The following is a 14277-nucleotide window of genomic DNA, read 5'->3' as shown; positions in this document are numbered from 1 at the left end:
AAGACATAGGAGACTCGGTACAAGTCTCAATACAGGTTTTTTATTTACACCAAACATTAGGAACTTTTTAACATTACAGGTACATATAAATAAGATATATATCTTTGTACCGTGTAAGCCAGTAGATAGAAGAATATTTAGAACTGAGAGTCCTCAGTGGTTGATACCTTTTAATGGCTACCTGAAAAGATGGTAACAAATTGCAAGCTTTCGAGACTACTCAGTTCTCTTCATCAGGCTAAACTAATACAACATCTGAAGAATCATATATTTATACACAAGACAGCACAGAAATAACGCAATAGATTAGACAAGTGATGTGAAGCAGAATTGTCATTATGGGAGAGGGATAGACTTAAATATTGGAACAGTTCATAGATAAGTAGCGTGAAAGTTTTATTGCCCTCTGATTGGGGTCTGGTTCTGTGTTGTGATGACCCCAGAAAATCTGAAGAGCAAATTCCTTAATTGATGTAAAAAGACATACCGTAAATCCATGCGACACATTCATTCCTGCACAAGTTGTCATAAATTTGTACTCCGAGACTCTAATGTCTCTCTGAGACTTGAAGTTACCTTTTAATACAAGTAATTTAATGTCCATCATGCTATGACCAGGGATACAAAAATGTTTTGCCACAGGTAGATCCATTCTTTTTTCTCTTATAGTGTCACGATGAGAATTCATCTTTGTTCTCATATTTTGCCCTGTCTCCCCCACATACAGACCCCCAGTTGGACATTTAGTACAAATAATTAAGTACACCAAATTAGATGTGATGCAGCAGAAAGTACCTGGGATCTTGCAGTCCTGATGTGAATTGGGGATCTTTATCTTGTCCGCAGTCATTATATATGGACAGGTTTTACTTTTATTCTGGTTGCATGGAAAGGTTCCTGCAGCAGTTGCAGAGGACAGGGAGCTTCTGACAATGATGCTTCTTAAATTTGGGGGCTGCCTAAAACACAGTAGTGGGGGGTTTGGAAATATGGATTGTAATCAGGCATATTTTTGTAGTAAAGGTTGTAATTTCCGTGCAGCTTCCCTTAGCACCTCCAGATTTGGATTGTAGGTGACTAGTGTTGAGCATTCCGATACTGCAAATATCGAGTACTGATATTTTTTCAATATCGGATATCGGAATCGGAAGTTCCCATAATGCAATGAGCCACTGTTGTGGCTCTGATTGGCTGCCGAAATGACGTCATCATGATGCGCGGTCTATGCGCATCATGATACGCTGTCAGTTCGGGCCTTCCGGGGGGGTCTGTGCCGACTGCCCGGGGGTCTGTACGGGCCTGCCGGGGGTCTGTGCCAACTGCCCGGGGGTCTGTGCGGACTGCCGGGGCCTGCCGGGGGGCTGAGCCGGCCTGCCGGTGGTCTGTGCCGACTGTCCGGGGGTCTGTGCAGGCATCGTCCGATGGGACTACAAATCCCATCGGGCGATGCCTGCTACCATGACGGTGATTGATACATTAGCCAATGATGGGACAGTAGTAGTCCCATCATCCGGCTAATGTGTTGAAAGTAAAAAAAACAAAAACAAACATACTATATACATACTACATACATGCTACATACATACTACATATATACTACATGCATGCAACATGCATACTACATATATACCACATGCATGAAACATGCATACTACATATATACCACACATATACTACATGCATGCAACATACATATATACTACATATATACTACATGCAACATGAATACTACATATATACTTCATGCATGCAACATACATACTACATATATTCCACATGCATGCAACATGCATACTACATATATACCACATATATACTACATGCATGCAACATATATACTACATGCATGCAACATGCATACTACATATATACCACATATATACTACATGCATGCAACATGCATACTGCATATATACCACATGCATGCAACATGCATACTACATATATATTACATGCATACTACATATATACCACATGAATGCAACATAAATATATACAACATATATACTACATGCAACATACATACTACATGCATGCAACATACATACTACATATATACTACATGCATACTACATATATACCACATGCATGCAACATACATATATACTACATGCATGCAACATGCATACTACATATATACCACATATATACTACATGCATGCAACATACATACAACATATATACTACATGCATGCAACATGCATACTACATATATACCACATATATACTACATGAATGCAAAATACATATATACTACATATATACTACATGCAACATGCATACTACATATATACTACATGCATGCAACTTACATACTACATATATACCACATGCATGCAACATGCATACTACATATATGCCACATATATACTACATGCATGCAACATACATACAACATATGTACTACATGCATGCAACATGCATACTACATATATACAACATATATACTACATGCATGCAACATACATATATACAACATATATACTACATGCAACATACATACTACATATATACTACATGCAACATACATACTACATATATACTACATGCATGCAACATACATACATACCACATACAAACTACATGCATGCAACATGCATACTACATATATACCACATATATACTACATACATATATACTACATGCAACATGCATACTACATATTTACCACATGCATGCAACATGCATACTACATACAGTATATACCACATATATACTACATATATACCACATGCATGCAACATACATATATACAACATATATACTACATGTAACATACATACTACATGCATGCAACATATATATACTACATATATACTACATGCAACGTACATACTACATATATACTACATGCATGCAACATACATACTACATATATACTACATGCATACTACATATATACCACATGCATGCAACATACATATATACTACATATATACTACATGCATGCAAAATGCATACTACATATATACCACATATATACTACATGCATGCAACATGCATACTACATATATACCACATATATACTACATGCATGCAACATATATACTAGATATATACTACATGCAACATGCTCACTACATATACACTACATGCATGCAACATACATACATACTACATATATACCACATGCATGCAACATACATACATACAACATATATACTACATGCATGCAACATACATATATACAACATATATACTACATGCAACACACATACTACATATGTACTACATGCATGCAACATACATATATACTACATATATACTACATGCAACATACTTACTACATATATACTACATGCATGCAACATACATACTACATACATACTACATGCAACATGCATACTACATATATGCTACATGCATGCAACATACATACATACTACAGATATATCACATGCATGCAACATGCATACTACATATATACCACATATATACTACATGCATGCAACATACATATATGCTACATATATACTACATGCAACATGCATACTACATATATACTACATGCATGCAACATACCACATATATACTACATGCATGCAACATACATACAACATATATACTACATACATGCAACATGCATACTACATATATACAACATATATACTACATGCATCATACATATATACTACATATATGCTACATGCAACATACATACTACATATATACTACATGCATGCAACATACATACATACCACATACATACTACATGCATGCAACATGCATACTACATATATACCACATATATACTACATGCATGCAACATACATATATACTACATGCAACATGCATACTACATATATACTACATATATACCACATATATACTACATATATACCACATGCATGCAACATACATATATACTACATGCATGCAAAATGCATACTACATATATACCACATATATACTACATGCATGCAACATACATATATACTACATATATACTACATGCAACATGCATACTACATATATACTACATGCATGCAACATACATACTACATATATACCACATGCATGCTACATGCATACAACATATATACTACATGCATGCAACATGCATACTACATATACTACATGCATGCAACATACATACTACATATATACCACATGCATGCAACATGCATTCTACATATACTACATGCATGCAACATACATACAACATATATACCACATGCATGCAACATACATATATGCAACATATATACTACGTGCATGCAACATGCATACTACATATATACCACATATATACTACATGCATGCAACATACATATATACTACATATATACCACATGCAACATGCATACTAAAAATATACTACATATATGCTACATGCATGCAACATGCATACTACATATATACTACATGCATGCAACATACATACATACATGCTACATGCTACATATATACCAAATATATACTACATGCATACTACATATATAGCACATGCATGCAACATACATATATACAACATATATACTACATGCATGTAACATGCATACTACATATATACCACATATATACTACATGCATGCAACATACATACTACATATATACCACATATATACTACATGCATGCAACATACATATATACTACATGCATGCAACATGCATACATACTACATATATACCACATGCATGCAACATGCATACTACATATATACTACATGCATGCAACATACATATATACGACATACAATACATTCATGCAATACATACATATAGACATACAGTACATATAACATAGAGTACATACTCACCATCACTTGTCACTTTGATCCCCGAAGCCATTGTCATCTGTGGAATAAATATTAAAATAACAAACCACCAATATACTTACCCCTGATCCTCAGAAGTCCACGAGTGTCCCACGACGATCTTGCGTGGAGAACAGCATCATCAGCTGATGCTACCATTCTCTACGGGATCCAGGAAACCAATGACGGGAGGTAGGTATCCTTCCGCACTGTATTCCTCCGCCACTGTAAAAAAAAATAGTCCCTAGTCTCATTTTATGGCATTGCTGTGTGAGAAATTTCCCACGCAGCTTTTGCCATAAAGTGAGACTAGGGACTTTATGTATTGTATGAATGTATTGTATGTAGTATATATGTAGTATGCATGTTGCATGCATGTGGTATATATGTAGTATGTATGTATGTTGCATGCATGTAGTATATATATGTTGCATGCATGTAGTATATATATGTTGCATGCATGTAGTATATATGTAGTATGCATGTTGCATGCATGTGGTATATATGTAGTATGTATGTTGCATGTAGTATATATGTAGTATATATGTATGTTGCATGCATGTAGTATATATGTGGTATATATAGTATGCATGTTGCATGCATGTAGTATATATGTTGTATATATGTATGTTGCAAGCATGTGGTATATGTAGTATATATGTAGTATGCATGTTGCATGTAGTATATATGTAATATATATGTATGTTGCATGCATGTAGTATGCATGTTGCATGCATGTAGTATATATGTTGTATATATGTATGTTGCATGCATGTGGTATATGTAGTATATATGTAGTATGCATGTTGCATGTAGTATATATGTAATATATATGTATGTTGCATGCATGTAGTATATATGTGGTATATATGTAGTATGCATGTTGTATATATGTATGTTGCATGCATGTGGTATATATGTAGTATGCATGTAGTATATATGTAGTATGTATGTTGCATGTGGTATATATGTAGTATATATGTATGTTGCATGCATGTAGTATATATGTGGTATATATGTAGTATGCATGTTGCATGCATGTAGTATATATGTTGTATATATGTATGTTGCATGCATGTAGTATATATGTAGTATGCATGTTGTATATATGTATGTTGCATGCATGTGGTATATATGTAGTATGCATGTAGGATATATGTAGTATGTATGTAGTATGTATATATGTTGCATGCATGTAGTATATATGTAGTATGTATGTTGCATGTAGTATATATGTAGTATATATGTATGTTGCATGCATGTAGTATGTATGTTGTATATATGCATGTTGCATGCATGTAGTATATATGCTATGTATGTTGCATGCATGTAGTATATATGTAGTATGCATGTTGCATGTAGTATATATGTAGTATGTATGTAGTATATATGTGGTATACTGTATATGTAGTATGCATGTTGCATGCATGTGGTATATATGTAGTATGCATGTTGCATGCATGTAGTATATATGTAGTATGTATGTTGCATGTAGTTTATATGTAGTATATATGTATGTTGCATGCATGTAGTATATATGTAGTATATATGTTGCATGTAGTATATATGTTGTATATATGCATGTTGCATGCATGTAGTATATATGTATGTTGCATGCATGTAGTATATATGTAGTATGCATGTTGCATGTAGTATATATGTATGTTGCATGTATGTAGTATATATGTGGTATATATGTAGTATGCATGTTGCATTCATGTGGTATATATGTAGTATGCATGTTGCATGCATGTAGTATATATGTAGTATGTATGTATGTTGCATGCATGTGGTATATATGTAGTATGTATGTATGTAGCATGTATGTATGTTGCATGTATGTAGTATGTTTTTTTTTGTACATTCAACACATTAGCCGGATGATGGGACTACTACTGTCCCATCATTGGTTAATGTGTCAATCACCGTCATGGTAGCAGGCATCGCCCGATGGGACTTGTAGTCCCATCGGACGATCCTGCACAGACCCCCGCAGCCTGCACAGACCCCCGGACAGTCGGTACAGACCACCGGCAGGCCAGCACAGCCCCCCGGCAGGCCGGTACAGACCCCCGGACAGTCGGTACAGACCCCCGGCAGGCCGGCACAGCCCCCCGGCAGGCCGGGACAGACCCCCGGTAGTCCGCACAGATCCCCGGGCAGTCGGCACAGACCCCCGGCAGGCCGGCACAGACCCCCGGAAGGTCTGTACACACCCCCGAGAGGCTGTACAAGGACAGAAAAGGGTTTTTCTTATTCCGATACCGGAAGTCCCATAGACTTGAATGGGACTTCCGGTATCGGAATCGGCGATACCCGATACTTTTTTCGTATTGGGCCGATACCATCCGATCCGATATTTTAGGGTATCGGATGGTATCGCTCAACACTATAGGTGACCACTAGAGGCATCCGGTTATTTTCATCTTTAGTTTTGTAATGTAGCAGGTGATTCCTTGACATTCTGGTGGCTCTTGTAATTTGGTTTTCAATTGTTCTTGGATGATAGCCCTGATTCAAAAAGGTCTTTCTGAGGCGACCAAGGTGTTTGTCTCTATCCATGGGGTTGGAACATATCTGATGGTTTGGCTGTAGACAATAGAGTTTTTTTATGTGTTTTGGATGGAAACTTGTTGTGAACACTTTTGACCTGACTTCTGAGTTTGGGCTCCCTCTGGTAGCTGCTGCGGGTAATGGAGCTGGTCGGGTTGACAGAAGTCAATCACCTGAAGAGGATGTTACAGACTGGGAAGATTTAAGTCAGCAAGCTTCCCTCAGTTGTGGCTCCTTGGACACGACCAAGCAAATCCCGGAAGGTCTCTGGAGACATCTTGTTATAGTCTGTAAATTTCTCCAGGTTGGCATTGAGCTCGCTGTATAAGGTGTGGTAGGCTCCACGGCTGTCCTGGACTTTGATAATGGGGTGTCTCCAATAAAGCGACGCCGTCTTCTCCGCCTTTCTCTGTTTCTTTGTTGCTCAGAAGCAAAAGCAAAGGCAAGAAACATCTTTATATCCAAATACAGGTTGAAATAAAAGCTCTCCATGCAAAGATCCATCGTGCATCAGAATCCAGGAGCAAAATGTGAAGTTTTCAGCTGTCCAAGGGTCTATATAAAGATATACCATAAGACACGCCCACTGTTGACCCATTGGTGGTGTCTGATTATCTAGATTTTTCTCTTGTAAAATTTTCCAACATGCGCACGAAACAGGCAAACACATGTAAAGCGCATACTAAAGCATTCAAACACTGCGTTTTTTTGACCGCATACATAGGGCAGCACGGTGGTTCGAATCTCACCAAGGACAACATCTGCAAGGAGTTTGTATGTTCTCCCCGTGTTTGTGTGGGTTTCCTCCGGGTACTCTGGTTTCCTCCCACATTCCAAAGACATACTGATAGGGAATTTAGATTGTGAGCTCCATCGGGGACAGTGATGATAATAATGTGTGCAAACTGTAAAGCGCTGCGGAATATGTAAGCGCTATATAAAAATAAAGATTATTATTAAGCGTCTAAAAAATGCAGCGTTTGCATGCGGTTTTTCGTGCGTTTGAGGTTGTGGAAGATATGCTGCGGATTCAACTGCAAATGTGAAACTAGCTTAATCTATATATATAATTGTCTATCATCCACTTCCGTCTGGATGTCCCCGAATCCTGCAACCGCACCGGAAGTAGGCAGACACCCATATTGGAATACCCAAGTGATGGGTATTCCAATATGGCACCCGCTGGTGGTACCAGGCCCTTCCACAGTACCACCAGTGAGACACCGCCAGGACCCCCCCGCTGCTGGACCCGCCGCCACTGCTGGACCCAGCGCTGCTGGCCATGCTGCCGGACCCACCGCTACCTGCCCACCATGTACATACACACACACCTACTCACATATACAAACACACGTACTCATATACACACACGTATTCACATATACAAACACACGTACTCACACATGTACTCACATATACACACACACAAGTACTCACATCTCCAGCACAGGCCGCAAACCACCCTCTTTCCTGACGGCTGTGACTGCACGGTGGTGGGTGGGCAGGCTGCTGCGGGACACACACATATGTACACACACCCCACACACACAACACACACACTTCCCTCCTGATGCAAAAGCATCGGGCACACCTCTAGTAGAAATATAATAACAGACATATTCGCACTGTATCACAGCACGGCTATAGAATCCTGACTGCAAGTAATAACTTATTATTACTACAGCTTTAACAGTACACTGTAATAACTTGGATTTTTAATTAAGTGGAAAAAATCCATTACTGACAAGACCTTAATTGTAGAAAAATCATACAATGATATACGTAGCAATAGTCTCTGAAGTATATCTCTACTGGGTCGGTTTGTGTCGATGCTGTCTTAATGACATTAGTAGTAACATATATCATTTTCGTTATATAATTGTTTATGCATCTCTGGAGAGAAAACAATTATTTTCATCGCTGTTCACCTTGTGGTAACAGATGATCAGTTATTCTTGTATCGTGGGCTCCACTGGAGATCATCTCATGACGTAGCAATAACAGAAACATTTATTTCAGCTTGTCCCTGCCTTTATGACACAAATTGATCTAATCATTTATATTAACAACATCTTATGTCTCTAGGCAAAATATTCTCACCACTTCTCCAAGTCCTCCACCAGACATAACACAAGTTTCATTTTCAGTAGTCATTTTTTTTTTCTTATTTGCCTTCCCTGCTTCAGAGTCATGACATAGTATAAGATCCTTATATTGCGCTCCATCTCCGAGGCTTTATACTTAAACTAGGAGTAACGCCGCATATAATTTTGCCTCTTTAAAAAAAAATGCATTAAAATATCTACAAGCAAATACTAAGAACAATTAAGGAGTTCCATAGTTCCCCTAGAAACGCATGTAATACTGTAGTGTAAGGCTAGTTGCACACTAGTGTATTTTCCATGCAGCGCACGGTGCCGCTAAGCCCCGCCCCCTGCCGGCTCCCTGCCCGCCCCATCCGGTCATCGCCGCCTACTATCGCACACGGCCGCATGCGATCTGCGCACCCTATCTTTAGCATAGGGTGCGCAGACCATGCGCTGGCTGTGCGCTAGTAGGATTTTACAGTGCGCTGCGCACTTTTGAAGGTGCGCCGAGCGCGCCAAAATGCAACATGGTGCGTTCGGCGCACACGGGCGCACCTTCAAAAGTGCGCACCGCACTGTAAAATCCTACTAGCGCACGGCCAACGCACGTTCTGTGCATCCTATGCTAAAGATAGGGTGCGCAGATCGCATGCGGCCGTGTGTGATAGTAGACGGCGATGACCGGATGGGGCGGGGGTGGGAGCCGGCAGGGGGCGGGGCTTAGCAGCACCGTGCGCTGCATGGAAAATACGCTAGTGTGAAACTAGCCTAAGAAATACTAAACTGACTTACTACTTACCGCAACACTCACATAGAATCTTCCCCCACTACCTTCAGTTATGGTGTAGAAACAGATGGGCCCGTCTACAGTCCCCAAAGTAACAGCAGTCTCATAACTTAGCAAATGACCTTATCATTAGCCGTATCCCCCACTTTGTAGGCATGACAATCGTTTAGATAAATGCAGCAGTATCTCCTGTTTTTGTACAAGAAATGAACACTTTCTGCACCCAAATAATAGAGGATGTAGTCAGGGACATAGTCATGTACAGTGGCATGTAACAGTTTGGGCAAAATTACTGTTATTGTGAACAGAAAAGAGTGAGACACACTCAGGGCCGTATTTACCATTAGGCACGCGTGGGCACGTGCCTAGGGCGGGACTTTGTGGGAGGGAAGCACTTGAGCACCGTTTTTTTTTTGTTTGTTTCTTTTTAAGTCCAGGGGTCGGCCCTCCCTGTTATGAATGAGTCACCGTAGGATGCAAAAACAGAAGTGCTAGCTAAGTCCAGAAAACCAGAGAAGTTGGCAGCTATCGGATTACAGACCCCTGAACCTATCAACAACAACTAGCAGTAGCTGTGGAGGGTTCCTACGGTGCCCTAGACCCCTCGATCACAGCTGGAGAACTACATAGCCTAAAGACAGAAAGAGAAATCTAAACTGCCCCAGAGCAGACTCCAAAACAATAGGCAGCCCCCAACATATAATGACGGTGAAGCAAGATGAAAAAACACTCACACAGATAGAAAGATAGGCTGAGCAAACGATGGGGCCCAAGCTAACTACATAGGACAGGATAGAAAAGCTGCTGTCTGTAATCCGCCAAAACCCTATCAAAACAAGAGCCAACAGCTGATAGGGAAAAAAGCCCTGCAGACGCTAGGCTTCAAAAAGACTATATCAGTACTCAGGTATTTTCTGAAGACAGAGCAAAAAGGAATTCAGCACACCCCAGCAGGGAATGGCAGAAATCCAGAAAAACAAGGAAAAGCAAAACCAAAACACAAATGCAAAAAGGAGAGCAGAAAACTTAGCTTTTGAGGAGCAGGAATCAGACTGGTCTCTTAGAATCCCTCAGAGAGATCACCAGCAAGGCAGAAGGGCGTCGGCTGCCTTATATCCAGTCAGCAATTCCCGTCACCCAGTCATCATCATCCTGCCCAGATGCTTGGTAATCAGCCTCACTACCTTCCTTCACCAGAAGAGGGAGTTCATCAGACCTCAACGGTGAAGGGGAAAATGAACTCACAACAGGACCTCCCCCTTGAGGAGGGGTCACCGAACCCTCATCCACGCCACCAGGGCGATCAGGGTGAGCACGATGAAAGGCACGCACCAATCTTTTGGCATGAATATCAGAGGCAGAGACCCAGGAGTTATCCTCCTGACCATAACCCTTCCACTTAACCAAATACTGGAGTCTCCATCTAGCCAGACGGGAATCCAGTATCTTCTCTACCTCATATTCCATGTTACCTTCAACCAATACAGGGTCCGGAGGTGCCACCCCAGGAACTACTGGTTCAACAAACCTCTTCAACAAGAACTTATGAAACACATTATGGATTTTAAATGTGACAGGGAGAGCCAAACGAAAAGAGACCGGATTAAAAATCTCCAAAATCTTGTAAGGTCCAATAAATCTAAGCTTAAACTTAGGAGAAGCCACCTTCATAGCGAAATTTTTTGATGATAACCAAACCATATCACCAACCTTAAACTGGGGACCAATGGTCATATGTTGGTTGGAAAACCGCTGGGCCTTTTTCCTGGGAGAGGGATAACTTATCCACCACTTGGTCCCAGATCTGGTGCATTCTCTCCACCACAGTGTCAACACCTGGGCAGGCAGAAGGCTCCACCTGCCCTGAAGAAAATCGAGGATGAAACCCAAAGTTACAAAAAAAAGGTGACATCAAAGTGGCAGAACTAGCTCTATTACTTAAACCAAATTCGGCCAAGGGCAAAAATGAAACCCAATCATCGTAATCAGCGGAAATAAAACATCTCAAATACGACTCCAAGGTCTTGTTTGTTCTCTCCGTCTGCCCATTGGTCTGAGGGTGAAAAGCAGAGGAGAAGGACAACTGAATTCCCAGCTTGGAACAGAAAGTCCTCCAAAATCTAGACACAAACTGAACTTCTCTGTCAGATACAATGTTCTCAGGAATCCCGTGCAAGCGAACCACCTGTTGCAAAAACAGGGACACCAACTCAGAGGAAGATGGCAACTTAGGGAGTGGTACAAGATGAACCATCTTAGAGAACCTATCACAAATCACCCAAATAACAGTCATTCTCTGAGAGACAGGCATATCAGAGATGAAATCCATTGAAATATGGGTCCATGGCCTCTTGGGGACTGGCAAAGGCATCAACAACCCACTAGAGCGAGAACAAGGTTTAGACCGGGAGCAAGTCCCACAGGACTGCACAAAATTCCTGACATCACGAGACAAGGCGGGCCACCAAAAAGACCGACTCACCAGATCTCTAGTACCAAAAATACCTGGATGACCAGCCAATGCAGAGCAATGAACTTCAGACATCACTCTCTTCTTCCACTGGTCAGGAACATACAACTTCCCACTGGGACAACGCTAAGGTTTGTCCTCCTGGAACTCTTCTAGAGCACGTCTCAAATCGGGCGAGATGGCAGAAAGAACTACCCCTTCGCCTAAGATGGTAGCAGGCTTGGTCACCACAGGAGAATCAGCAAAGAAGCTCCTAGAGAGAGCGTCAGCCTTGACATTCTTAGTGCCAGGAAGAAAAGAGACCACAAAATCAAAACGTGTAAAAAACAAGGCCCACCTAGCCTGTCTAGGGTTCAAACGTTTGGCCGACTACAGGTAAATCAAATTCTTGTGGTCAGTGAGGACCACGACTTGATGTTTAGCTCCCTCCAACCAATGTCTCCACTCCTCAAATGCCCATTTCATGGATAACAGTTCCCGATTCCCCACATCATAGTTACGTTCAGATGGAGAGAACTTTCGGGAAAAGAAAGCACAGGGATTCATTTTAGATGTTACAGGATCCTTTTGGGACAAAACAGCTCCTACACCAATCTCAGAAGCGTCCACCTCTACCTGGAACGGGAGTGAGACATCAGGTTGCCGCAAAACCGGGGCAGAAGTGAATCTTTGCTTCAGCTCCTGAAAGGAAGAAACAGCCTCCGGAGACCAATTCAACACATCAGCACCCTTCTTAGTCAGATCAGTCAATGGCTTGGCAATACTAGAAAATTTTGCTATAAATTTCCGATACAAATTAGCAAATCCCAAAAACTTCTAGAGGGCCTTCAAAGAAGTGGGCTGAACCCAATCATAAATGGCCTGTACCTTGGCCAGGTCCATTTCAATAGTTGACGGAGACAAAATAAATCCCAAAAAAGAAATCCTCTGTACCCCAAAAAGGCATTTCGATCCTTTGACATACAGGGAATTCTCCCTCAAGATCCGGAACACAGTCCGAACATGTTCCACATGAGAATCACAATCCTTGGAGAAGATCAAAATATCATCCAGATAGATAATCAAAAATTTATCCACAAAGTCTCGGAAAATATCGTTTATGAAGCACTGGAAGACAGAAGGGGCATTAGTGAGCCCAAAAGGCATCACCAGGTACTCAAAATGTCCCTCCGGAGTATTAAACGCCGTCTTCCATTCATCCCCATGCTTAATGCGGATAAGATTATACGCCCCCCTGAGGTCAAGCTTGGTAAACCAGCAAGCACCTTTAACTCTGGGGAATAGATCCGAAATGAGGGGTATGATATTTAATAGTAATTTTGTTGAGGGCACGATAATCAATACAAGGCCTGAACCATCCTTTTTGGCCACGAAAAAAAAAACAGCACCTAAGGGTGAAGAGGATGGTCTAATATTACCCTTCTCCAACGCCTCCTTAATATAGGATCGCATAGCCTCATGCTCGAGTACAGATAAATTGAAGAGCCGACCCTTGGGAAATTTACACCCCGGGCTCAGTTCAATTGCACAGTCATAACTCCTATGAGGAGGCAAAGACGCAGACTCATTCTCACTAAATACATCATAAAAATCTGCCAAATAGTCAGGAACATCATGCGACTG

Source organism: Dendrobates tinctorius, unplaced genomic scaffold (assembly GCF_039654945.1).
Source record: "Dendrobates tinctorius isolate UK_male_01 unplaced genomic scaffold, ASM3965494v1 ptg000089l, whole genome shotgun sequence".
Classification (NCBI taxonomy): domain Eukaryota; kingdom Metazoa; phylum Chordata; class Amphibia; order Anura; family Dendrobatidae; genus Dendrobates; species Dendrobates tinctorius.
This window is presented reverse-complemented; position numbering follows the sequence as displayed.